The sequence below is a fragment of the Arvicanthis niloticus genome, chromosome 21 (genome assembly GCF_011762505.2).
Source record: "Arvicanthis niloticus isolate mArvNil1 chromosome 21, mArvNil1.pat.X, whole genome shotgun sequence".
Taxonomy (NCBI): Eukaryota; Metazoa; Chordata; class Mammalia; order Rodentia; family Muridae; genus Arvicanthis; species Arvicanthis niloticus.
The window spans coordinates 42,868,000-42,895,957 of NC_047678.1; the positions used below are offsets into that span (position 1 = coordinate 42,868,000).

A 27,958-nucleotide genomic window follows, 5' to 3' on the forward strand; every position below is an offset into this window, starting at 1 on the left:
TCTACAGTTGGGTATCTTATCTGACAAGGGAGCATTTGGTGCCGTGAAAATGGAATTGCCAAGAACCCCCACAGGAAGAAACAGCTCATGTGCTCTGGGCTTGGAGCCCTTCAGAAAGTCTAAGACTTCCTTGGAAGTTCTGAGTGGACAGGCAAGGAAGGGGACCTTGTAGGTGACTACCTTGCAGTCAGCATGACTAAAAGAAATTGTCTCTGCTGTAATTTGTCTCCCTGGGCTGGTGAAGGGTTGTGGATTTCTAGAGATATGTGCAGACAGCAACTCTCTTTACCCAGGGACATGTCCCTAAAATAGAGTGTGTCTCATAGGAAGTTCTGGGTGACAGGGAGGTAGCTTTCAGCAAAGCCTTTCTAGAGCTCCGGGGTAAGTAACTTCGTGTGTGTGTGTGTGTGTGTGTGTGTGTGTGTGTGTATAGCCGTCCAGGTAACATGGCTGGTGGAGGCAAGCGGCCCACAACCCTTTAGGCAGCCCTTCATCCCACAGCTCCTCGGGGTTGATGGATTTCCACAGGGCCTTCACTTCCTGTTGTTATCCCACCCTTTAGCCCAGGACAGAGATGAGGAAAGTGATGGGGAGAGAGGGGGGAGGGGGATGACACAGATTCAGATTCAGAAAAGCAGAATCAGATTCAGAAAAGCAGAATTTCAACAGCAAAGTCAAAGGAAGTCAGGACATTTTGAAATCACCATACTTGAACTATTTGAGTAGAGACCACTAAGCACCCTGTCCCCTCACTCAGGCACACACACTCACACACACACACACACACACACACACACACACACACACACACACACACGAGACACCAAATTTGAGTTGTGGAAAAAAAAACTTCAGCAGCATGCATAAAGCGAATTTCCTGACAGTGAGTTGATCACATGACACAGACATCGTCCTCCCAAAGCCCTACTTACCACTCTGCTCCCAAACCTAATTTTCCTCTGCTCCTCCCACCAAAGCTACACCCAGATCCCTAGACCCATCACAGAAGAGCTATGCCTCCTCCCCCCCGCCCAACCCCCAAGATGAGTTATGAGCCAGAGCCATGTGTCTGGCTTGGAGCGTGATTGATCTTTCTGGAGAAAGTGTTCAGGGTTGCTAATGGGAAGCTAATGTCTCTTATCCAGTGCACAAAGTTCAGAGATTTTTGCAGTCACTAGTTAGGCAAGACTTGATCCAGACCATGATGGAGGAACTGATTTCTCAGTGGTGTAAAAGCAGGCTTTTGCACTCTCAGTGGGCCTCCCCTGGGCCACCAAGGCCACAGTCAGAACTGCTAATTTTGCAAATAGCCTGAATCCACAGTTTTAATTAGCATGGAATTGCTGACTGATTCTACTCAACGGATTGGCAAGTGAAAACTGGGTTAGGGGTGTGTGTGTGTGTGTGTGTGTGTGTGTGTGTGTGTGTGTGTGCGTGTGCGTGCACGCGCGCCCCCGTGCGTTCGTGTTCTAAGCATTGCCGTATGCTAGGTACTGGGGTTGTCTAACTCCATAAGACTCTATTTTTACATATACCCTCATCCTACTCCCCCCCAAAAAACTCAAATACAATATTCATCAAAATAATAAAGAAGACCAGGGATGTAGCTCAGCTGGTAGCATCCTTGCCTAATAAGCACAAAGCTTTGGGTTCAGTCCCCAGCACTGCACACACATAGCATTATGATGGATACTTTTAATCCCAGCCCTTAGGGGTTGGAGGCAGAAGGATCAGAAGTTCAAGACCATTCTCAGCTACATAAGAAGTTGGAGACAAGCCTGGGATACATGGAAACCCTGTCCTTAAAAATATGCAATAAAAAGAAAGTGAACACGAGGTTGGAATTTTTGCAGGAGGCATAGCTGCAACTTGGAATAAGTAAATGCTAGATGAATCTGGTGATTTGGGAAGCCCACCCATGCCACCAGAAGACATCATAGCCCACTAAAGATGTAGGTCTGTAAGTCGCAGCTTAGTGGCCTAGAGAGCCAGCAGCTCCAGGTTCAACCCTGGGCTCTGCAGCATCTGCTGGCTACAGCTGCGACTGGGACCATCACCGTGCCTGCACCCGTTTCCTTGGGTAGGAAACTGGTAAACCAGTAGCCTCTCGTTCTAGTCAAAACTAAGAAAATTAGTTGGGTTGGGGGCAAGCATGACAGCTCAGCAGTTAAAGATACTTTCTCCAGAACCCATATGGTGGATGGAGAAAACCAAGTCTCACATGCTATATCCTCTGTCCTCCACACAAGATCCGTGGTCTGCACACCTCCCTCCTCAGCTGACACGAATGAATGAATGAATGAATGAATGAATGAATTGTTTTGTTGCTGTTTTTAAGAGAAGGTAACAAATGTGGTGTGGAGTCTGATGACGGGGTGTAGTGTGGGTTCTGAGGAGCTCTGTCAGGATCCAGGAGAGGAAAAGAAGGAGTCGGGGAAAGCTGGGTAGCTGAAGGCAGCATAATGCACCCTCCTCTAGCAAAATAAGTTTGTCTTCATGGCAAGGTGGAGAATCCTGTAATGACACATCTGACCCCAGATAGGTTTAAAGTGCTACATCAAGGTCATCAGAAAGATGTGTGAACATTCACACCAGGTCCGTGGTCAGCCGTGCCTCATGTAGGGCAGCTCCAAATCTGTACATGGATGCCACCAATTGAAAAGCACATTCCAGATGCTTGAGGCAATGGGCAGGCTGCATGGGGCTTAGGATGTTCAGATGCAAGCCAGCCAAGTAACCTGTCCACAATGAGACAACAGTGCGGCCACTTCATTTCCTGAGCCTGAGTCAGAAGCCAGGCTCTATACTGGTGGTCTTTCTCCTCATCCCATGTAACAGCCTCTCCATGAGTGCTGTGGAGAGAGTAGAAGGCAGGGGACCAGGGATGTAGTTCAGTTGGTAGAGTCCTTGCCTAGTAAGCCCAAAGCTGGGTGAGGATTAGAAAACAAAGCCCTGGTCCCTTGCAGGGGACTCCATAGCCACAAAGCCACAAGAGGTATTTCCTGTGTTTTTAGAAGTGTGCCAGGTACCTCAGCTATACCTTTTGGGTTGAGGTTATTGTTTTGGGTCATTTTATTTTATTCTTTGATGTGTTTGTTGTTGTTGTTGTTTGGTGTTTTATTGTTATTTTGTTTATTTTGGTGGTGGTGGTGGTTGTTGTTGTTGTTGTTGTTGTTTTTGAGATAGGGTCTTGGTATGTAGCCCAGCCTAACCTGGAACTCGAGATCCTCCTGCCTCAGGTTGAGTAGTTTGCCCAGTGTCACTGAAGCTAGTGAAGGACCCAGGGGCTGGGATAGAATCACAGGTCCTGTGCTTACTTTCTTTACAGGGCCTCCTCAGGCCCACCAAAGTCTGCCAGAATAACGCAGAAGCCCGTGCTACAGTAAGAAGTGAGGTAAACACATCTCCTCATTGCTATATTTCTGTGATTATCAGACAAGAGAGCGGGTTCCCGTCTGAAGATCCTCAAAGCGGTTGAGCCTACGTGAAGCTTCAATATGTACTCAGTGGAGATGTGACCAGTTTCCAGATCCTTGCAAATGTGAGCTAGCCTTCCCCTGACGTTTGCTGAGTGCGTGCCAACAGCATTCTGCACGGCTAACATGTCTCAGCAAACAAATCCCTGGCGCTGTCATATGCAGAGAGTCTGTGGCGTGGCCATTTTATAAATGAGCCGTGTGAAGGCCAGAGAAACAAACAGCATGTTCCAAGTCAGAGCAGAAGGCAGCTTCCCTAGGATCTGTTCTAATGTTTGCTTCTTTACAACACAGGCTCTCATGAAGCCCAGGCTGGCCTCAGACTCAACGGTGTAGCTGAAGATAGCCTTGAATCTGATTCCTTCATATCTCTTACGAGGATTGTAAGCCTGCACCACCACACCCAGCTCAGGAGGTACTGCAGACAGAACCCAGGGCTTCCTGAATGTTAGGAAGGCACTCTACCAACTGAGCTACATCCCCAGACCCTCCTCTGGGGATAAGCCCAGGTTCAAATCCAAGGCCTTAACGACACCAGGATACAGCGTGCTATGGGACCTGCTCCTACTGTAGGGCACGTGCCTACACTGTCTAGTGCCAAAAGCCAGATAGCCCAGCTTCCCATTTTAAGCCGTTCTCGGCATGTTTAACTGATGGCTGTGTGGGACTGCTAGAAAAAGTCAGGAAATCATCAAGAGCTTTGACTTTCCTGCCCACAAAAAAAAAAAAAAAAAAAAAAGACAAGGTAAGACAGGCAGTAGAAAGATCTTGACAAAAATCTTATGTGCCCTTCCTCCACTGTTGCCTTGGCCAGACAGGGCCACAAAGCTGATACGGTGGGATTAGGACAATTGCTTTGTTAACACACAAGCACAGCATGACGAGAACTCCAGAAAAGGCATTTGGCAGGATTAACCTGCTGAGGATAAAGATGTAGCAGACGGGACCTGAATTAATGGACTGGTATGGCCAAAGTGGAGAAATCTATTTGCATGTAATATTAACTGTACTAATAAACTCCAGGCTGGGCTCCAACAGCCCAGGAGCCTCTTTGAACCAGGACTTAATTCCTGCACATCCTATCTCTGGCATCTGCCAAGCTGTCGAGTGCAAGCAGCTGCCTTCAGATATGCATTCTGTCCTCGGTGCCTGCTATAGCACAGGCCATTTACTGACTCTAAATTCGGGTAGATCCCACTTACAGGATTATTTATTACCTATGGAAAAACAATGAAGAAACTCGGGTTCTACACATGTAAAAAATATCCCCTGGGCTGGAGAGATGGCCCAGTAATTAAGAGCCCTGGCTATTCTTCCAGAGGACCCAGGTTCAATTCTTAGCATCCACATAGCAGCCAACAGTCATCTAACTCCATGTCTTGGGGGGGGGGGGACTGAAGCCCTCTTCTGACATCTGCAGGCACTGTGCATACATGGTGCACACACACACACATGCAAAACACATAAAATAAACAATATAAAATTTAAGAAGAAAATGCCTACCTGACCCAGGCTGTTGGCCTGACTTGTGTATTCTGATTCCTTAAAAGTCTGTATGGGACTAGGGTGAGCAAGCAAGACTCCTGGGATGTGACATTTCAGGAGGTACCATAGTCTGGCTCATTTTCAGAACAAGGTGAGCACCCAAAGATTCACGCATTGCCCCTCAGACTGCCGTACTGCAGGTTACCATAGGAACAGTGTAACCTATATGCATTCAAAATCAATATGCTTACAACAGACAGCTGGATGCTGGGCCGTGTGGTGGAGAAGAACGTAGGCAGGTGAGGACCTCTGAGGGAGCCTATAAAACTCATCTCAGATCATTCTAACCAAAGAGCAAGAGAGCCTGGTATCTATCTCCCAGGTCTTCACTGTACCTGGCCGGTAGCTATTAACGGAGAGTAATTCCCCGCCATGCAGACTAGACGTACTCCCCCAAAGAAGCCCGGAAACCTAGCGCCCTAGGCAGTGTGCAGTGTAAAAAGGTGTGAGTCGGGGTGTGAGTGACACCCACTGAAGTTTCCAGGTTCTTGTGTATTTCAACAAAGAATTGGACCGGGAATGTTGACTAAAGATAGAAATAAAAGGGAGAGGAAAAGCCCTTGAAACAAAGTGAGCCGCAAAGCTGGGACAGGTCTGAGATTCAAAAGCCTCAGGTCCAGTCATTTACATAGCACCTGCCTTCCTTTGCATTTGGAGGCGGGCTTTTCTCTTGTGGTCTGTTTTGTTGTAGGCGGTCAAAGGGATATTTCCTGCCAGCTGGCTTGGGGTGGGTGAGGGAGGCAGGGTTGACAGAGGGAGTCTTCCTAAATTGCTCTTCATCTCTTCATTGATACAGGGCCTCTCAGTTGAATCCAGAGCTCACCAAAATGGCCTAGTCCAGCTAGCCAGCGTGCTCTGAGGATCCTCCGCATCTGCCTCCAGAATGCTGAGACTGCAGTGGGGCTGCCTGCCAGCTGCCATTTCTAAGGTTCTAAGTTGTTAGGCTTGCCCCAAGCAAGGTCAGAGAGGGAGATGGCCCAATCAGTGAAGAACTCACTACACACCCATGAAAACCTGAGAGTGATGGTTCATACTCCCAGCACCGGGGGAGATGGAAACGGGACTGCCCCTGGGACTCCCTGGCCAGCTAGCCTAGCCTAATGGGCCAGTCCTTGTGCCAGCAATTAACCCTGTCTCAAACAAAGTAGGTAACTTCTGAGGAAGGAAACTCTAGGTTGACTTCTGGCCTCCACATGCACACACACACACACACACACACACGTGTGTGTGTGTGTGTGTGTGTGTGTGTGTGTGTGTGTGTGTGTGTGGCTGGCTGGCTGGCTGGCTGGCTGGCTGGCTTTTTCAAGTTAAGACATAACTCACTCAGTTTGTTGAGATAATCATTCTCTAACCAAAGGAGTAGAGTTGGCTACAGATGATCTGCTTGTGGCTCCAGCCTCTCCCTTGATTCTGAGTGACTTTTTGTCCCTTGGTGCAAGGTTGGGATGGTGCCAATACAAAGGGTTTGGGAATTTTGCATTTTCTAGAGTATGCTCGTGTGTTACCCAGATCTTCCTGTGTGACTCTTGACCAAAGGTGTGTGTTACCTGTGCTATAACTAACTACTCCCCAGTTTTCTTACTGTGATTTGCAAGCAGCTGGCCCCACTGTCTGCCACTGGCTTATTCTCAGAGCAAGTGGTCCAGATCCCCAAGACAGTCCACAGAAAGCACATGCAGGTCATTGTTCACCCAGTACTTAGAGAGCCAGCCACATTAACTCGGTCAGCACCAATAACCACCATCAAGTGTGCCCGTTTATCAAGTGTTCACTTGTACCAGGCTTTCTGAGCTTGGTACATTGGTTGGTGGATATTGAAACTAATATCCAGAAAGGTTCGTAAATGCTCCAGAACCCGGGAAGGGAAGGACAGACTCGGGGGGGCTGCACAGACACACTTGCCTCATACTGCCATACCCCAGTGCTGCACAGCCAGCCGCTCAATCATCTTCGGTGTCTAGAGAGTAGAACCAGGATGGAACCTGGAGCATGCATTCTAGGACCTCCCCCAACAGATGAGCCATGTCAGTGTGGTGAGGCCTCTCCAGCTCCCCACACAAGACCCTTCATGACGCCAGCCTTCCCAATTTCTAATCTCCACAGTGAGACACAGAGCATGACTTTCACAGAGTTCGAGGTAAGCGGTGCCCAACACCACCCCTGGTCCAATGGCAGCATCCTTCTGTCCTTGTTCACCGCAAGCTTCACATTTAATTTTGAGTCCTTTCTGGGAATCTGGGATGCATAACCATATTGGCTAGAGATACTACAGTATAGCAGCCTATGCTATGCAACTCTCTGTGCCCTAGCAGGAAACTGAGGTGCTTCTGGACATCGAGGCTCAGGTGGTCCATGATACAGAGAACACTGGGTGACTTTTTCAAAGCGCCTCCAGACTCTGACAGGAATGTTGACAGAACCTCTGTGCCAGGGCTAGGAACTTGTGAGGTTTGTGTCCTTAAAGCAGATTCTAAGATAGATGGCAGAAAGTGAAAAATGTGATTTTTTTTTTTAAACTGGATGACTAAGAACCATGAAGCCGACAGGAGCCACTGGGGCCAAAGAGCTGTTCATTTAAAGCATTTATTGACATCTGGAAATGGGAATTAAACCTCTAATGCCATTTCACGTCAGTTGGTGCTTAGTAATTTTATAAAAGTAATAAATCCAGGCAGATACTGAAAGGAAAAACTTCCAAGGTTACCTGCTGACAGAGAGGCCAGTTGCCATCATGGCTCACTGATGTGTGTGTGTGTGTGTGTGTGTGTGTGTGTGTGTGTGTGTGTATGTGCGTATGAATGTATGTGTGTGTGACAGTATGAGTATATGTATGAATGAGGTTGTACAAATGTGTGTGTGTGTGTGTGTGTGTGTGTGTGTGATTCAGACATCAACCCTGAGTGTTGGTTCTCAGGACACTATCCTCTTTAGCTTTTGAGGAAGGGTCTCTGATTGGCCTGGAACTCGCCAAGTAGAGTAGGCTGAGGGGTCCATCTGTCTCTACCTCCCAGAGCTGGAATTACAAACATGCACCACTATGTCTGGCTTCTGTGTGAGTTCTAGGAATCTAATTTAGGTCCCTGTACTTTATCAGCAGACATCTCCCCAATCCCTGGATTTCATGAGGTCTACTTGATAACTATCTGGGTTTTTTTTTCTTTTTTTCTTTTTTTAGTTTGTCTAACAGTCTGAGTCCTCAGCAGTAACTTGTCGTGTGTGGATGGCTCCTGGGGAATGACAAAAAGATTGATCATACACACATACACACGTGCATACTCATACACAGAAACACACATACACACACACACATTCACACTCTCACACATACACACTCACACACTCATACACTCATACACATTCACTCACACATTCACACACTCACATATACACACACATACACATATACACACTCACCCACACTCACATTTACACACATACATACACTCTCACACATTTACACACTCACATACACATGGACACACACACATTCACACTCTCACACATACACACTCACACACTCATTATACACTCACACACATTCACTCACACATTCACACTCACATATACACACACATACACATATACACACTCACCCACACTCACATTTACACACACACATACATACACTCTCACACACATTTACACACTCATATACACACTGACACACTCACACATTTACACTCACACACACCTTCACAGACACATTCACACACTCACATATATATATATACACACACACAGGAAATGTCTCTACTATAGGAGATCAAAGGAAGGTCTGCTAGCATCCTGGTCCTACTTTGCCCTCACTGTCATCCTGTCTCCCCCACCTTCCAGCAGCAGCTCTGCAGAGCCACCCTTGGAGCATCAGCCGTCTGCCATCCCAGGACCACCCAGCAGCGACCACAGAGGCAACCCCTTCTCCACTGGCCACTTCAGAGACCTCTGGCAGGGTGCTGTGGGACAGCTGGTGTTGTGAATCAGGCCGTTGCCAATCAGAGAACGGCTACTTCACAACACCAGGGTCACACTGCACTACAGGCATCGAGAGCAAGCAGCAAGCATCCAGACACCTGAGCACCAGGATACCAGAGAGAGCACCTGCCTGTGAGGCCACCCCCCTCCCACCCCTCCACCCCAGGTCATGGCAGGATTCCTCCAGCTGGCTCCAGACCACAGGTGGTGACTCTGCAGCTCCTGCCCTGGTGGTGTGCGCATGGAAGCTGCTGTTTACTGTAACACAAATAGCCCAACTTCAGAAGAGAGCACTACCTCCAGGCAGCATTAGCTTCCCACAAAGGACGTAGCACAAACAGGTCTCCCAGGGTGAGGGAAGATGTTCTCTGGCCCTTAGGCAGGCTGAGTGCTCTTAACTGAATGTCTCCTCAGAGGGTCTGGAAACACACAGAGACTATAGAACCAGGCCTTTTCTCTCTTTTGTGTCCTTCACTTTCATTTTTCTGTTACTTTTTCTTTAAATTGTGTATATGTGTGGGTGTGAATGTGTGTGCGTGTATGCAGGGAGGGGGGTGTTGGAGGGTGCATAAGCCAGGGGTATCTTCCTCAATCAATTGTTCTCTTTTTAAGAAAATGTAAATTCTGCTTGGTGTGTGTGTGTGTGTGTGTGTGTGTGTGTGTGTGTGTGTGTGTGTGTGTGAGAGAGAGAGAGAGAGAGAGAGAGAGAGAGAGAGAGAGAGAGAGAGAGAGTTAGTTAGTTTATGTGCGCAGGTGCCCAAGGAGTTCCGAAGATGGGTGTCGGAAATCTCCAGAAACTAGAGCTATCGGGATTATGTGAGTTCTAGGAAATGAGCTCTGCTAGAGTGAAAATCAATTCTTAAACCTCACAACCAGCTCCTCAGCCCCATTTCTGATAACTTATGTAGTGCCCGTGTGTGTGTGTGTGTGTGTGTGTGTGTGTGTGTGTGTATGTATGTATGTGTGTTAGTGCTATAACACTGTGTGTGTTAGTGCTATAACACACAGGTAGAGCAATGATTCTCCACCCGGGGGTCATGAGCCCCTGGGGGACAGCGAATGATCCTTTTATAGGGGTTACCTAAGACCATCAGAAAACAGAGATGTTTATATTACGGTTCTTAACAGTAGCAAAATTACAGTTATGAAGTAGCAACAGAAATAGTTTTATGGTTGGGGGGGTCACATGAGGAACTGTATATTAAAGGGTTGCAGCAGTAGGAAAGTTGAGAACCACTGATGTAGGGGTCAGAGAAGAACTTGCAAGAGTTGGCTCTCCTCTTCTAACATGTGGGTCCTACATTTGGCAACAAGCACCATCACCTGCTGAGCCATCTCACCAGTCTCCCCTTTATTTTCTTAGTAGATTCTTAACCTAGCCGGGAGCTCATGAATTCAGCTAGAGTGGCTGGTCAGCAAGCCCTGGGGGCCCTCATAACTCTGCCTCCCCAGCAATGTGTGTTCTCATGTCTGGCTTTTAGGTGCCAGGGATCTAACTTGGGTTGTCATGCCAGCAAACGCTTTACTGACTGCGCCATCTCTCCAACTCTTTGTTTTGATGTTAGCAATGGTATCTTTGACTTGGGCAGTGGAGGAGGGAGAACCTGGTTACAGGGCGATGATCTTAGTGGGTGACTCCACTGTAGCCTTCAAACGGGTCCCCTATATAGGGACAGCTTGTGTTTTTGTCCCAAATGGTCCCATATTCCCAATGCAGCTGACTCTGTCCTTTGAGAGCAAGATTTCCACAGCTCACCGCTGGGCACATGCGTACAGGCACACCTGCCTGTCTGTGACAAAGACTGACCAGAGCCAAGCACTTGGTGTCACCAGTGCATAGAGATGTCAGAGGCTCCTGTGAGGTCGCACATGCTGTTACTTCTGCTGGCAAGTGGTTTCCTGGCCCCCAGGTCATAGCCAGAGACCTTTTAGACTTGAAAACCTAAGGTCTCCTGAGCTTGAATATTTTTTGTGTCTAACAAAATTACTTGTGGCACTATCTTTCAGAGCCCAGGCAGACTCGTAAGAGCTGTTATAGCATGCTTTCTGACGTACGAAGGAAAAATAAAGATCTCCGTCTCTGCCTGTGTGTAGCATAAGGAGCCGAGACACCCCGAACCCTGTGCTGCAAACTGTTTACATGAGGCTTGTGCTGGGACCCCATAGGAAGTGGACAAAACCCAGGACAAAACCAATGCAAACACTGCCGAGCACGAAGGTCACCCAGACGGATCCTGGGCGAACCAGAGCCACTTACGTCTCTGTCACCTTAGAGGTGGGAAGAAGAGCCTCTTTCTTCTTACAGTCTCGTCTCCCTCACCCCATTCCTAAACCTCTAAGGGCAGATGTGGCATTTGTACTAAATTGTGTTTGCCTTCAGACTAAAAGGAGCTCTCAGTACGACCCTCCCTGGACTCTCATTAGAACACGTAAACCATAAACCTGACATCTCTGTGAACCTGACTGTCCCTGACTCAACTTCATTGTGGGGCACATATGGAATCCTTGCCCCATGTCCCCTGCTGCATCAGCCTCTCCATCAGGGGCCATGAGGCAGGAGGTAACCGTGGTCACAGTCTGTGCAGGTTCCTTCACTGTGCCTGTCCCCACTGCATCCTCTCCAGCCCCATATTTTCTGCATGCTCATAACCATCTTGTCAAAATACACTTTTAGACCATGCAAGTCCTCCACAGGGCCGAGTTACTGTAAGGACCTGGCCTCAGCCTCCCTAAAAGACTGGTGATGGGTGTAGGTCCTTATATTGTCTCCCAATTCTCTCCCTTCCCGTCTGTCTATTCTCTTCCGAGATCCTCCTGCCCTCCCCATGCCCGGGGTTTAGAATACTCCCAGCCTGCCCTCCCGTGATTGATGCCTGATTGGTGGTTTCACAGATGTTTCAGAGAGATCTAGTTTCCCAATTGAGAGGAACAGGTACTTGTGGGTCCTTGAACACGGCAAGATGCAATCCCTGTGCTTCGGAGCCTTCATTATTTCCACCCTTCTGCATTCCATTGCAAGGTTCATCTTTGCCTGGGGGCGGGGCTTCTGCTCACTGACTGCTCCAGCCTTGTCCCTGCTCACTGGCACTGAAATGATAATGTCTGCTAAATGAATGGGCAAGTGTGCCCATGCTGTGAGCATCCCCCCTCAGCATACCCCCTCAACACCCCCCTCAGCATCCCCCTCAGCATCCCCCCTCAGCATCCCCCTCAACACCCCCCTCAGCATCCCCCCTCAGTATCCCCCCCTCAACACTCCCCTCAACACCCCCCTCAGCATCCCCCCTCAGTATCCCCCTTGAGCACCCCTTGCTTTTTATTGAATCCTGCATCTTTTATTTCCTTTTAACACTGTTGTATCAACAGCTCCCAGTAGAGCAGATCTTCTGCCAGGTGCTACCTCAGTTCCTCAATTTTTCCTACCAGGTGGGCTGTGGACCCATGCTAACAGAAAGTGCCACCAAGGTAACATCCATTTCATTGTCCTTGCTGTTCCAATCTAGGCCCTGAAGTCTGTCCCCTGAGCCACTGTGCCATGACACAGAGGGGCTGGTCATGCCCAGGGACCCAGGAAAGCCCTTTGTATTCTCAGAATCTTCTACCCTAGTGTCTTTAACTAGGCGTCCCCACCACCAGCACACAGTCCTTTATAAGGGGTTTTAACCTTGTTTGAAGGGCTTTGTAATGGAATGTGATGTAAAACCTTGTAAAATATGGAATGAGGTCACATCCTGAGAAAATGAGGGAATCTTTTAAGGCCTAGAAGAAAGTCAATTTGAATTTGGCATGATACCAGAAAGTTCTTTTGAGGTTTATGTATGACCTTCAAAGGCCTAAGCTGCCAATTCTGATGAGGGCCTACTTGGAACTCAGAGTTTGGGGGGAGCACAGTTCTGGGCTCTCTTCTTAGTTCACAACTCTGCCAGAGCACCACTCCAAGCCACACATGTCTGCCCGTAGCATGGCTTTCGTTCCAAAGTGCACTGTGCCTCACTGAGAACATCAATCCCGGCCCCAGAACATTCCAGACCCTCCACATAGGTGGATTTGATAAAATCTATGGGAAGGAAGCAAGCCTGTACAGGCTTTCTTCCGTAGCCTCCTCTTTGCAGCCCATGCCACAGGAAGTGGTAAGGGGTTTTTTTGTAATTAAATTTATTTATTCGCTTTACAATCCAATATCAGCCTTTCCTCTCTTCCCAGCATCCCCTCATACAAGTCCTTCCCTATTCTACCCTCTGAGTGTCAACCCCACCCTACCCCCGCCCCCACCCCCTGCATATCCAGTTGCTATGGGACTAGGTGCATCCTCTCCTACTGAGGTCAGACAGGCTGCCCATTTAGCGGGATCCACAGGCCAGCAGGCAGCAGGCTCAGGGACAATCCCTGCTATGCTGGAGGACCTCTATAAAGCTGCTTATCTACTACACAGGGCCTAGGTCCAGCCTGTGCTTGCTCTTCGGTTGGTGATTCAGTCTCTGAGAGCCCCAAGGGTCCATGTTAGTTGACTCTGTTGAGCTTCCTGTGGAGTTCCTGTCCCTCAGTCTTTCTCCCAGTTCTACTTACTTCTTACTCCCGAGCTCCATCTACTGTTTGACTGTGGGTCTCTGCATCTCTTCCCATTGGCTGCTGGGTGGAGCCTCTCAGAGGACAGTTATGCTAGACTCCTGTCTGCAAGCATAACAGAGCATCATTAATAGCATTAGGGATTGATTCTTGCCTATGGGATTTGGGGCAGTCATTGGTTAGCTATACTCTCTGCCCCTGCTCTTTGTTCCTGCACATCTTATAGACAGGACACTTTTGAGGCTGAAGGGTTTGTAGGTGAGTTACCGTCCTTATCCTTCCACTGGGAGTCCTAACTGGCTACAGGAAGTGGCCACTTCAGGATCTGTATTCCCCATTCCTAGCAATCTCAGCTAGAGTTGCCCCCTTAGATCCTCTGGGGCCTCTCCCCATCCCGGGACTCTGGCAAGACCTAGAGGTTGCCCCTCCCCCAGTCGATCTCCCTTCTCTCTCCCCTGCTCTCCCCAGGAAGTGGTAAGTTTAGCCTCTCTATATCACAACTTCTGTGAGGCCTTATGTTTATAGCCCAGTTCCAAAAGGCGGCTTCTTTAGAGTGGCCCAATGCAGACCACAAAAAGCTATGGGCACAGTGGGCTTGTCACACACATATGCACACACATACGGAGATACACACATACACACACACACATACATACACACACACACACACACACACACACACACACACACGCACTTCAATACCCAGTGTCTTGTTCCTTTGGACTGGCTATCATCTGCAGGCCTTGGCTAGTACTTTTGGGAAAAAATGGATTCAGAAAGGAAGTTTCCTTGTAATACTGAATACCAAATAGAATAGTGTTTTTTCTAACTTGTTTCTGAGACTCGCAACCTCAGCACCCCTGAGAACTTACTGGCCATGCAATCGGCCAGCCATACCCCAGCTGTGCTGACTGTTGGCAAGCAACCCAAGAAGTGCCGTAGCACATGAGAGAAAGAAAAAGAAAATTTTCTTATTACACGGTAATGCATACCTGTAACACACACACACACACACACACACACACACACACACACACACGGTTCAAATTCCAAACCAAGCCAGCGGGACCATGTTGGAAAGGAGTGAGCTAAGAAAATGGGTTGAGCATTGTACAACAGGGAAGCTTCCTGGCCCACTGTCTGCAGCCGTGTGTGATGCTTATGGCTTTCACTGAATACTGAGTAGCCGTTTCTCAAAAACTCATTTTCCAAATCTTAGCAGTAAGTCTCCAGGTGCCCTGGGCTGTGGGGTCCTGACCCCTCTTATGTGCTGAACAGATATGCCCAGGGCATGTCTGATCCCTGACAGGGAGGCTGCAGGTACCAATGCAAAACCTTAGCTTGTCTTCATACACGGCGTGCTGCAAAGGCTCCACGAGCTCTACTCCCAGTCTGCAGCAGCCTCGTTTTAAGAAGAGGATCTTAAGAGGTTTGATGGCCTCCCCCTGGATCAGGGATCGAAGTTGCCGCTCTCCACTGCAGAGTCGTGAACCTTCTGCTGTCTCCAACACTTCGCTAAGCCCTGCCTTTGATCTGACTCCTCTTTCATGGACAAATATGAAACAGAGAGGCCAGCAGGTCCAGCACAGAGCGCCCAGGTCCATGGGATCACACTTACAATCTGCCTCTGGGCTGACGACTAAACATTAGGTGGTGGCTGCAATTAAATGTGAACATTGTGCCGCTTTGACCTCAAACGAGTTTCTGTTATCATCTTGTTATCTTGGTGATAGTAGTTGTTAGCCTTCATGGTCGCCTTGTGGATGATCTCATACATTCTGGATAAACCAGAGGCCGAGACCTTCCAGACCTAAGCCATGGCCTCTTGGTAGATACTGGCCCAGGAAAGTACTTTCTTCCCTAAGAAAACCAGTCATTCAGACCGAGAGTTTTGATGTTTGCCATCATGTGCACTGTGATCACACCAGGAGAAAACTGTCTTCCACTTCCCGTCACAACCCAGGAAACGGAACGTATTGCTAACGATGGGGGAAGAGCATGTGGGCCTTGGAGGCAGAGTTGAAGTCCAAGGTCTTCACCATAATTCTGATTTTCAGTGGAAAATCAGAAGAAAAATAAGAAATCTGCTGTTCCCTCTGTCCCCTAAACAAAACCCCCATGAAAGGGTGTCGCATGGAGTTTGAAATGCTGTTTTTAAAGACAATAGCATGAATGGGCTGAGAACAGTGGCTCAGTCAGTGCTTGCTATACAAGCATTAGGAACAGAGTTTGATCCCCAGCATCCTCATACAAAAGGTGGGCATGGGGCCAGCACGTCCTTGTAATTCCAGCAGTTGAGAGGCAGAGACTGGAAGACCTCTGGAGCTTGCTAGGCAGCCAGCTCAAGCAGCAGCCTCTGAAAGCCAAGAGGTAGATCAGGAACGCTAAGAAACCTGCCCTGGGCCATACAGCCTGGCCCTTTCTTTCCAGAACCAGTTTTTCATGATCTAGGACAAAGACAGTGCTGCCAGTACCCTGGTGGAATTTACCATGTGCTAAACATTTGTGTCATTTCAGAGCCCAGAGCCTCCTAGGAAGGCAAGCAGATTCTTTCCAGTGTTTATGTGAGGATCAGGTTCAGGTCTCAGAGCTGGGCAATGGGCTATCATGCCCCCAGAGGTACTCTGTCATACTCTATAATCAGCCTCTGCCACCCACCCACAGGCTATGGTAGATGTGACTGATTTCAAAGGTTCCTAACTGTCTCCATTTGAAACTTGGAGCTTGGGGCCAGCATGCTGAAAGTGAGAAAAAATAAAAATTAAAACAACCATCAATCATGCCTTTTTGGAGGAAAGGTCATGTGGGCCCACAGCAGTCAACTGTGATCTGGTCTCCTTCCACAGGACCATGCGTCCCCAGGGCAGGATTCACTGTCTACTTTGATACACAGATGCACCCAAAGATCACACAGTAGGGCTTAAGACACAGCTGGTGTTTGGTACAAGACTGTATTGTGAAACAGTCATGGGTTCCTCTACTGTCGATACTGGAATTCTAGAAGCCCAGCCTGCCAAATGTGTACTGTTCTCATGGGAGACTCATAGGCTGGCTGCATGTTAGCTCAGCTCAGCAGAACAGGAAGGTCTCTGGGCCCAGAACCCCATATCAATAATCTGGGCACTAAAGCCTTCAGCAGAGGCCTCTAACAGTGACCCTGTGGCTGTCACAGACAAGCTTTGTAATTGGTTGCAACTTGCTGATCTATTAAAGACAGGAAACAACTTGTCTGTTATCTTTCATGAGCTCCAAAGCCAACCAGGCTCCTCTGTTACACTCACATGGTACCAGGTCCTTTAACAGGGTGCACAGCCATCATTGCACAAGAAATAACCTCTAGAATGTGTGAGGCTCAGAGCGTGGGGCTCGTCTCTCTCCCCCATCAGCTGGCATGGTAGTCAGTATGGTACATCTGCAGGACCTCTGACTTGCCACTCATACAGTGTCCTGCTGGGTTTAGCAGGAAGGTTACTTATGTTCCTCAGTACATCAAACACAGGCAGTGTTAACAGCCAAGCGGATGCCGTTTCAGCCAGCTTGGGGAAAGGCTGTCAACACAAATACTGTGCTTCTCTGTGCAGGCACGGAGAAAAGTGAGGTGGCGTGAACTAGGACCTAGGGGGGCGGTCTCAACACTGCCCTTTGCAGCCAAAGCTTAAGTAGCAGCTAAGCCAGCTATTCTGTCAGAATTGTCAACTGGAACATGAAGCCAGGGGACAAGGAGGTAATGCCAGGATTTGGGGATACTATTCAAAACTCTGACCTCGTCCCTCTGTGCTACCACCCTCTATGATCACAAAAGGGACACTGGCCTTCTACTTAGCACCTCCATGTTCCAGGAGAAAGAAAGGAGAGCTGGAGTCCAACAGACTTGGAAATCCTGGGCAGAGCTTCATCTCTGGGCCACAGAGCTAGGAACTCTGGGGAAAGCCGAGATGTCACGGTGTTGGAGATTGGTTCTGATGCTTTGATTCGATCAAGAATCTGTGTGCCCAAACACTAAGGTCCTGTCACCAATTGGTTTTTGATTGATCGATAAAGATGCCAGAGGCCAATGGTTGGGCAAAGGGAGATGGGATTGGGGGAGACCCTTAGAGTTGTGTGGGCTAACACACAGGAAAGAGGAGGAGAAGCTGAACGGCTGAATCATCAATGACTTGGCGGGGAGAGAGACAGATAAGATTTAGAGCTGCAGAGGGAAGATCATCTGAAATGCAGGTGTAAAGAGAAAGCATTCTGAAAGCTGCCCAGAAGCATCTTGGGCAGCAAAGACCAATGGGCCTCACAGAAGGTAACAGGAGAGTAAAGTAAAGTAGAGTTAGAAGATGTTGAGCCAGGAGTACCAGAGGGAAAAGCATGCTAGCCAAGGGAGGCTTAGAACTGCCAAGCCCTTAAGTAGCCAAGGCATTCCAAAAATAAGCTAATGTGTGTGTGTGTGTGTGTGTGTGTGTGTGTGTGTGTGTGTGTGTGTGTTTCATCCTCAGAACCAAAGAATTCCTGGGCGGCCGGCTAGACGCATACTCCCAGCCGCCACATCACAGTAGAGAATGAAAAACTAAAGCAACAAGAGAGAAGGTTCCTGAGCGCCCTCATCACTGCCAACCAACAGCAGAATGGGCGACTAGTTAGCAACTGTTTAGCAACTGTTTTGTGCATCTTTCTACTACCCAAGCAACAAATGTGTGTTGTCATTTAAGACACAAAAAAATGTGAGGGGGTGGAGACAGCTCAAAGCTAAGTGCACTTGCTGGTCCTTTCATTCTCAGCATCTCAGAACCATCTCAAACTGTTCTAAGGGATATGACGCCCTCTTCTGGCTTTTGTGGGTACTGCATGCATGTGGTACAAATACAGACATGAAGGCACTCACTCATACAGACAAAATAAAAACAAGTAAAATTTAACTGCCAGGCTGACATGCCTTGGGGAGTGGGGGAGGAATCTAAAATTTCCATGTCCCTTCACAGCTAAGCACTGAGTCTCTCCTGCCTTACTCATCTGATTCTCATTCTTAACACAGATAGAACCACACCGTAGGGTGCTCTGAAATTAGACTTTTCTGGTAGTGTGGAGAATTTAAAAAAAAAAAAAAAAATCCAGATCATTAAATGTCCTTTGCAGAACTTTCCATTGTGGCTACACACTCCCTTGAATCTGTTTGTCTGATCCCTTGATATTAAGCCTCTGACACTAATAAAGATCAAATGGGAGAGGTTGACCCAGGGCTTCTCCTCAGTGTATTCAATCTTGGATCCCTTCTGAGAATATGGTGGGAAGGAGACTTGGGGACAAACTTCCAAGAGATTCTGAAATATCAGCCAAGCTGCCTTTCTTGTGGAAGTGCTCATCCCCCCAAAGTTTTCACCTTCCTGATAAACGGGTGACAGAGGAAGCAAACCCAACTGTTGTCAATCAAGCCTAGCACCCTGACTGCCCAGCTGAGGTGGGAAAGAATCACTTGCACAAGCATGAAACAATGCTATCCCTGGAGCACAGGCCTCAGGATCCAAGGTTGGCCCCAAGTTCTCAGCTTTGGAGACATAAAGGACATGGGGTAGGCCACAGGTCTGAAAGGTCCCTGGTCTGTTAGGCAGCTGGAAAACAGCTTCGATTCCACCTTAGGGTGATGTCACCACTTAAGCTATGTGGTCTTTGGGTTTCTCACCACTATTTTCTAGGACCTGTAGACAGAAGAAATGGAGAATAATGATGTCTCCTCTTTCCACTGTCATGATCTGGACTGAATTGTGTCACCCTAAGAGTATATGATGGAGCTCTGAGTCTTGAATGAGACCTTTAAAGAATTAATAATAAATTAGGCCATAAGGGTAGGGTCTTAATCCAGTATCCTCATAAAAAGCAGCCCCAAGGCAGATTCAGAGTGCAGGCCTCGTGAGCACACAGAGCCGTGTGCCAGTCTGCAAGTAAGGAGCAAGGCCCTGGAAGAAACCAAGCCATCATACACCCTGATTCTGAACAACTGGACGCCAAATTAAGAGGTCCCTAAGACACAGCTGCTCCTTTAGCTAATCCGAAGTGGGTTAGGTTAGACAGGCCATGGGCAATAAGATGCCCGTGGCTGCTACTTTTCCCAAAACCTAAGACACAGCACCACATACCCTGAGACTCACACATGGCAAGTGCAGTAACTAGTATGCCATCATCCCAGCCACTGATGAGATCCTCAGTATCACCCCAGCCTTCCTAAGCTGTGCCTGTACCTGTCAGCCGGGAGTGCTGGGAGCTAATGCCTCCCCTCCTGCTCCCTCTCCTCCTGAAGCCCCAGCTGCCTTCTGCTATGCAGGAGAAGGCAGAAGAGTCACCCCCCACATTCAGCACAGCTCCCAGGCATTCTGCTACAGACAGAGCCCCATTGCCCACGATGCCTCTCAAAAGGTCCATCCCTCGCTCTCTTTCTGACCCCAGACTTGTGATTCCTGGAATGTTCTCTCAAATAAACTATCTTCTCAGGGTCTGCTTTGAGGGAATCCCAACTCAGGCCCAGAAGAAAGACAGCTGTGGAGATTCCTGCTTGGTTTGTTGTTGGGTTTTTTTTTCCATTTTGCTTTATTTTATATTTATGTATTTGTGGGGTGAGCACAGGCCAGGACACATTGGTGAAGTTCAGAGGACAACTTGTAGAAGTTGGTTCTCCTTCCACCACAGGGCCCCAGGGACTGAACTCAAGTTGCCAGGCTAGGTGACAAACGCCTTTAGCAGCTGAGCCGTCTCTCTGGCATGCCCACCTGCTCTATTTTTGTTTTGGTTTGGTTTGGTTTGGCTTTTAGTAGTTGAGTTTGCTTTTTAGAGCAGTTTGAGCTGACAGACAAACTGAGTGAAGGGCACAGACATTCACTCATACTCTTGGCTCCACTTTTGTCACCTTCCCCTCCAGAGTGACACGCTTATTACGACTTATGAGCCTACACAGAGGCATCATTATCGCCTGAAGTCGATGGTCCACATCAAGGTTCATCAATGTGAACTCTGTGGTGTGTCCATCATTACAGTGTCAGTCGTGGTACTGCCCTCAGAGACCCCTTACACACACACACACATACACACACACTGTCACACACATACCGTCACACATACTCAGACTCACACTTACATACTCACGCTCACACAGTCACACACATATACTCACCCACACATACATACACATATAACTCATACACTTGTACACACTTGTATACACACTCATACACACATGGTCACACATACACTCACAGTTATATACACACATACACACTCACTCATATACACACACACTCACACACATACATACACAGTCACTCACATACATACACAGTCACTCACATACATACACACCCACACACACACACTTACACATACACACTCGCTTACACGCCGTGTAGTTGGAATTGTGCTTTATGGTGCCTTTTAGATTAGTTTTTTTGTTCATTTTATATTGAACTCATGGTCCACTTGGCCTCACAAGTAACAGCATTGCCACCACATCCAGCTTTAAACACCTACTGAAGGGCTCGAGTAGGCTTGAGCATGGCAAACATGACTCTAGCAGGTCTTACCCTTCGCCATTCCTTTTCCCCATTGCTAAAAGCTGTTAGATTAGATTCCTAAAGCTAGCCCCCAGGTCTATTTCCTTATTTGCCCACTTCCTCCTCTTTGGGCTGACTACCAAGGTCCAGCTACCAAAATATTGAAGTCCAGCCATCAAAACCCTCTTTGGCTCACCTAATTGATTTACCCAATCAAAACAAACCAATTCATCCTAATATGGGGAGGGGGGGGTTTCCTCTATAAACTGCCATTTGCCTACTGGCCACATCTGTCTCCTCTCTACCCAGAGGCAGACCTTTGTCCTTCTAGGGCAAATAAATCTTTTTTGTGCTAAGAGCTTGGTCTTGATGTGTCCTGGGCCGGCTCTGGCCCTTTCACCTCCAAAACCCAGAAAACACCTGCTTGGGTTTCCTCCTAACCCAGCCCTTGCCCACTTGCTGTGATGGAGGGCAGCTGACCTGGGGACACCAACAGCCCCTTGGGGAATCGGGATGGCCAGTCCTTTAAAGATTGTTTCAGATCCCTCCACATTTTCAGATCAGCTCCTCATCTCAAAACAGAATGATCTGTATGTAGGGAGAGTACTGTGTTACAGCTCAGCAGGGAGGATGCAAGCCATGTCACTCCAGGCCTGCATCTGCTTAAGTAGCTACACGCCTCTACTGCCTTAGCGCTAACCCTTGACTCTCTGCCCAGGGGCTTTGTGTTTTCAGATTTTGCTGTGATTGTTTGAAAAGTCAAGCTATATGTGCAGAGTCAATGCCTCAGAGAGGAGCGCCATCTAATGACTGTTGAGGATTGCTGCTCTTTTACCCCCAGGGGACAGACACCTCAGCACCCTGGTTTTGGCAAGACTACCCTCTGTTTGTCCACACAATCACTCTGACAAAATGACCTTACTAACCAGCCGCCTCCTGCACTGGCAGAGCCCCAGAGCCAGGCATCTGTCAAAGCAGCCTTTCCTGCATCCCTAGGCCTGAGGAAGTGCCGGAGGTGGATGCTGGGAGCTGAAGAAATAAGATACCCCCAGCCCTTCCTGCCATAGGCACATTTCACACTGACAGGCTACTGGGGGTGTAGCACTATTTTTATTTAAACCACCAGTTGCCATGGTAACATCTACATAGCCCAATCTTTATTCTAAATCACACAGAAAATACCCTCAGGGAGGGAAAAAGAGAAGCCCTGGTAAGCAGGGGCCACCCTGGGACTGAAACAGCAAACAGGCAATTCCTGGTGTGAAAAGGCCACTAAGCCCATCAGTCTGTGCTGGTCTTCAGCACTTGTGCATGTCTCTCTGTGTCTCACTTTGCAGTCAGTTTGAAGGTTCAGAGAGGTGTGGGGAAAGTCCCTGCTCTGTCTAGGTGGCTTGCAAACAGCAGCTGCTCCCTGAATGTTTCTTCTGCAGTGAATAGAGCCATTTGTCAAGACTCTAATGGACAAAGGGTAGAGGAGTGGTCAGAAGGTCCTGCTCACAGCCCCACTCAGCTTCCCATACCCTGTAGGGAGACAGCATCACCAACACCACTTGCAGTGGAGGAACCAGGAAGGCACAGGAAGTTATCAGCACAGTGGACTCTTTATTCAGGATACCAACTATATTCAACACCACTTACTCGGGATAACGCTTGGCCATGGGTTTTAACAGAGGGCATATCCCGTGCATTTATAAGCTTGTTAGACATTCCCTACTCTCTGAAAGGCCTCTGCTTTGGTATTCTATTGGGCAACAAATGCTCCCATGGCAAATTCTTGCCCACATAAGGATGGTAGAAAGAATTCCTGCACTCAAGAGACAGGCAGGTGCATCTCTGTGAGTTCTAGACCACACAGGGCTACATAGTGAGACCCTGTCTCAAAAAGAAGAGGGGAAGAAGGAGAAGGAACAGGAGAGGAGAAGAAACAGGAGGAAGAGGAAGGGGGGAAGGAGAAGGAAGAGGAAGAGAAGGAGGAAGATGAGAAGAGGGAAGAGGAGAAGCAGGAAGAGGAAGAGGAGGAAGAAGAGGAGAAGGAGAAGGAAGAAAAGGAAGAGAAAGAGGAAGAGGAGGAGAAAGAAGAGAAGGAGGAGGATGAAATGGAGGAGAAAGAGAAGGAAAAGGAGGAAATGGAGGAGAAAGAGAAGGAAAAGGAGAAGGAGAAGGAGGAAGAAGGAGAAGGAGAAGGAGAAGGAGAAGGAGAAGGAGAAGGAGAAGGAGAAGAAGAAGAAGAAGAAGAAGAAGAAGAAGAAGAAGAAGAAGAAGAAGAAGATGATGATGATGATGATTAGAAGAAGTTGTTTCATCTTTGAGAACAGTTCCTCTAATAAAATTTCCAATAACACAAAGCAGAGGTGTTGTGGGAGCCAAGTAAGAGTAAGGCCTTGGGCAGATAATGTGGTCAGCTGCCTCTTCCCTTTACCCCTCAGGCTCACTCCAGCCCCTGACAGTTGACCTTCCCTTTGCCACTCTGAAGTGCACCTGCACTGCTCCTGCAATCCAGCTTACCTTAGCTATAAAAAACAGAACTAGGCCCTGAACTGTGCTAAGATGTAGCTGCTTGCCTCTAACTGTAGAGGAGGGGCATATACCATGGCTATCTTGTGGACAGCTAGTGGCAGATCACTGGAGAGCCATCCCTTCTCCCTCACGCTTTGGGATCCACCTTGATTTTAAAGAAAGATGTCTCACTAAACCTAGAGTTCATAAATGGGGTGATACTAGCAAGCCTCAGGGGTCCTCCCACCTCTGTCTTCCCAGACCTGTGCCTCAAAGAGAGCATCACCTCATGCCCAGCTTCTAGGAGCTTCGGGAGTCTAAGGATCAAGCCCAGGTCTTCCAGTCTGTGCAGCGGGCCCTTTTTTGACTGAGACTTCTCCCCAGCCACTCGCATGGATTTTTAAATTCTATTCTACTGTCTGCCCAAACTTCAGAAAATTAGAACTGGAGTCACAAACCTGCAGACGCATTGAACGGGAGCCACATTTTGTGACCTCGACTGTGAAATTCCTTGATTCTGCTTACCGTCTGCCTTTGTGTCTTTAATTCCACCAGGCTGCTTTGTGTGTTTGCAGAGAAGAAAGCAAGGGAAGATCAGACGCCTGCAGCAGAGGATTTGGATCAGAAACCTGAACCGAGGTCGGCCTGCGTCATCGCGTCATCCGCAACACTCATTCTCACTTAGAGCAAGAGATGAGTTAGGGGAAGGGTGGGGACTTTTGAATCCAATTTCTCTGTCCCATCCCATGAGGCTTTGAGATGTGCTACCACCTGGAATTCAGGTCCTTTCAGTGAAGGTCACCTTTAGATCCTGGTTGTGCTCCTTTTACATTAGCATTTCTCACTAGAACATCCCTCCACCCCTCGTCGTTCCAGCCGGTGCCCACGGGTATTTGAACAGATCACAGGATACCACCGCTTGTGTATCAAAAGCAAACAAAACAGTTTGGAAAACGGATCCTCTATAAAGCGTGTGTACCTCAAGGATTAAAGCCCGCAAATGAACCAGTTTGTTCACTCCCGTTCTGGCGAATAAATATGACTTTTAAATCTGTGGTTATTTATAGATTTCAGGAGTTTGAGCTGGCTGTGGTGCGTGGCCTCTGAAGAGAACACACATCCCAACCGACAGAGAGATATGCAGGCCGCCCTTGGAGGTGTTTGCCAGGTACCTGGCAGGTGGACACTGTGCAGACAGTTCTTGGGGTTCCTACATCAGTTCTCCACTCAATTCTCATGCCAAGCATAATCCCTCCGTACACGCCTCAGGTTTTTGTTTCTTTGGTACATAATAACTTCCATTTGGGTCGAAATCCAAGAGAACACACTATAATGGTATTGAAGAGACCAATGAAGGGCTGGTGAGTCGGCTCAGTGGGTAAAGGTGGGCGCTGACAACCCGACTTTCATACGTGAGGCCCACATGGCAGAAGGAGAAGACCAATCCCACAAATGTCTTATGATGCTTACATGCTTGCTGGGGCACATGCACACGTGAACACAAATAAATAAATATTTTAAGTAAATCAGTACTTTTTAAAGTACTTTTTAAAAAAAAATAGAGAATGATGCAATAAGTAAGAAGATCTCTATCTGGGCGTGGCAGTGCCTGCCTTTAGTCCATCACTAGGGAGACAGAGGCAGACACAACTCTGTCAGCTCAAGGCCAGCCTGCTCTTCACAACAAGTTTCATGGAGAGATCCTGTGTCTCTAGGAGCTCTAACACTGTGACCAACGCAACTTATCTCCACACCACTGTTTATCATCAAAGGACATCAGGACAGGAACTCAAGTAGGCAGGAGCTAATAATGAGGACGTGGGTGTGCTGCTTACTGGCCTACCCCGCATGGCTTGCTCAGCCTGCTTTCTTATAGAACCTAAGACCACTCGCCCAGAGGTGGCACCATCCATAATGGGTTGGGCCTTCCTGACGCCAATCACTAATTAAGAAAATGCTCTACGGCTTGTCTAGCTATATAGCTGGTTCTTCTATCATCTCTATAGCTGGTTCTTCTATCTATATAGCTGGTTCCTATGGAGGCATTTTCACAACTGAGCCTCCCTCCTCTCGATGGCTTTAGCTTATGCCAATTAACACTAGCCAGCATACCTTGCCTTTAAAAACAAACAAACAGTGCCTCCTCCCAACCATACGGATTCATTCTTCCCTGCGTTAGGTTGTATTGTTGTTTTACCTCTAGACAGTATCTCACTATGGATAAGCCAGCCTCAAACTCACAGAGATCCAACTGCCTCTGCATCCCAAGTGCTGAGAATTAAAGGTGTGTGCCACCATGTCCAGCAGCTAATAAAGGAAAGCTTCGGGAAGGCATCGCTAGACAGACGTACAGTATCCATTGTACAGTTTGAGTGCAGCTGGTCCAGCAGCAGCCCCTGAGGAGGATGCCTGGGCTCCCGTGGCCTCCTCAACTAAAGCTTCCTCTTTTGCAGTGGGTAAAAGGAATGGAACACAGGAGCCTTCGGGTCTGGACATGTATTTCAAACTAGATTGATAGTAGGGGCGGGGCCAAAGGTCAGGATGCTCCATAATTCCACATAAAGAAGGCTACCATTTCCTGTGCTCACTACCAATGCTGTCAGAGATACATAGGGAGCCTTAGATACCTGACCAGAGACAAGACGACCACTGTCCTGAGTTTATTTGTTGGCGTCACAAAACATTCTGACCAGTAGGCAACTTAGGAGAGAAAGGGATTTATTTGTCTTACAAACTCCAAGCTGTAGTCTATTGCTGAAGAAGTCACAGAGGCCAGAGCTTGAGACAGCTTGTCACATGACAGCTACATCAATGAGAACAGAAAGAAGTGAGTGCATCCGTCCTGCCTGCTCAGTACTTAGTACTTAGCTAAGCTTGCTTTCTTCACAGTAATTAGTACTTAGCTCATCTGGCTTTCTTCACTCACACAGTTCGGGGCCCATGAAGTGGTGCTGCCCACATTTCAGGCTGGATCCTCTCACCTCAACCAATAATCAAAACAACTCCCAACAGGCATGCCCACAGAGCAATCTATCTATCTATTTCCCATGAAGACTCTTCCCAGATGATTCTGGGATACGTCAAGTGGACAGTGAAAACTAACCCAGCTCACCCTCTAAGCCAGCTTAGTCCCAAAGAAGGGGCAGGTTCACCAGCTTCCAGCAAGGGCTGTCCTTAGACAAATTTCTGGCCACATGGAAAATGTACTAATCATCCACCACCTCACTGTTAGTCCCTACTGGATGAGTGTCTAGAGCCTTCTGACTCCCTTCCTTCCAGCTTTGATTTCACAATGTTGTTTAAGAGTACAAATGTGGGGGGGGCTGAAGAGATGGCTCAGTAGTAAACCACTTGTCTTGTAAGCATAAAGACCTGAGTTCAATCCCCAAATCCAACCAAGGCTACATAGTAACGTGTACCTGCCCCCATCCCCGTTCCCGCCCAACCATTTCTCTCTTGGTTCTTCAAGACAGGGTTTCTCTGGCTGTCCTGGGACTTGCTCTGTAGATTGGGCTGGCCTCAAACTCAGAGAGCAGCCTGCCTCTGCCTCCCCAGTGCTAGGTTTAAAGGCAAGAGTCACCATGCCCGTCTAACCCTGTCTCAAATAATAGACAATTACATACACAGAGATGTAGACACACAGACACACAATGAAAGAGGCTCTCAGAGAGATTATGTTGCCTGTCCAGTGTCAGACAGCTCTTAGTTGCCCTCTGGTCTTTATGTGCACCTACACACACACACACGCACCTGTATGCACACATATTTACACACCAAATAAAACAAATCTATAAGTATCCAAAGTTTACCCTGGTGGACACCTCAGCTCTACCTTCGAGGGTCAGCCCCATTTCCCCAGTTGTATGGCTTTCTTACTCGGAACACAGCCACTGAACTGCTCTACAGTGCTCAGTACACTACAGTGCTCTATAGCCTTCCGTCAGGCTAGCTTCGTCTCCCTCCAAATTCAGATTTTAAATGAAGGAATCATGAGCATCTAAAGAATGACCTCACAAAGCAGGAGCCAGGCAGTGGGATGTGGGACAATTAACCTGAGAGCGAATTGTGTACAAATGAGCAGGTCACTGCTGTGGACAGTGAACTCAGTCCTGCTGGGACCCTGCATTAGAGAGGGAGCTGTACACTCAGGTCCCCATCCCCCAGAATCCATGATCTCTCCTGCACATTTAGGCAGAGTGTATGTACAAGTACCATGGGCTCTTCGGTTTGAGGAAAGCATGAAAGTTATGGGTTTCTTCAGAGAATCCGGAAGTCTACTGTGGGTTTCTGTGGAACCTGTTCTGAGGAGTAAGTCACCTGCTGAACCCTGCCCCCATGTGCCACAATACACTTATCCCATGGTGAGTGTATTGTACCCCA

The 27,958-nt window shown here is 48.1% G+C and overlaps 1 long non-coding RNA gene across 2 annotated transcripts in view; it reads left to right on the forward strand.

The window, feature by feature from the left end:
* LOC117693489 (uncharacterized) overlaps positions 1–27,121 on the forward strand; it is a 121,024-nt gene extending 93,903 nt beyond the window's left edge. Inside the window, exon 6 of one of the 2 annotated variants that reach the window (XR_013105728.1) lies at positions 24,134–27,121. This is a non-coding gene — a long non-coding RNA (uncharacterized LOC117693489). The remainder of the gene's footprint in view (positions 1–24,133) is intronic. The other variant, XR_004604446.2, reaches the window with a different exon arrangement.
* Positions 27,122–27,958: the final 837 nt, after the last annotated feature.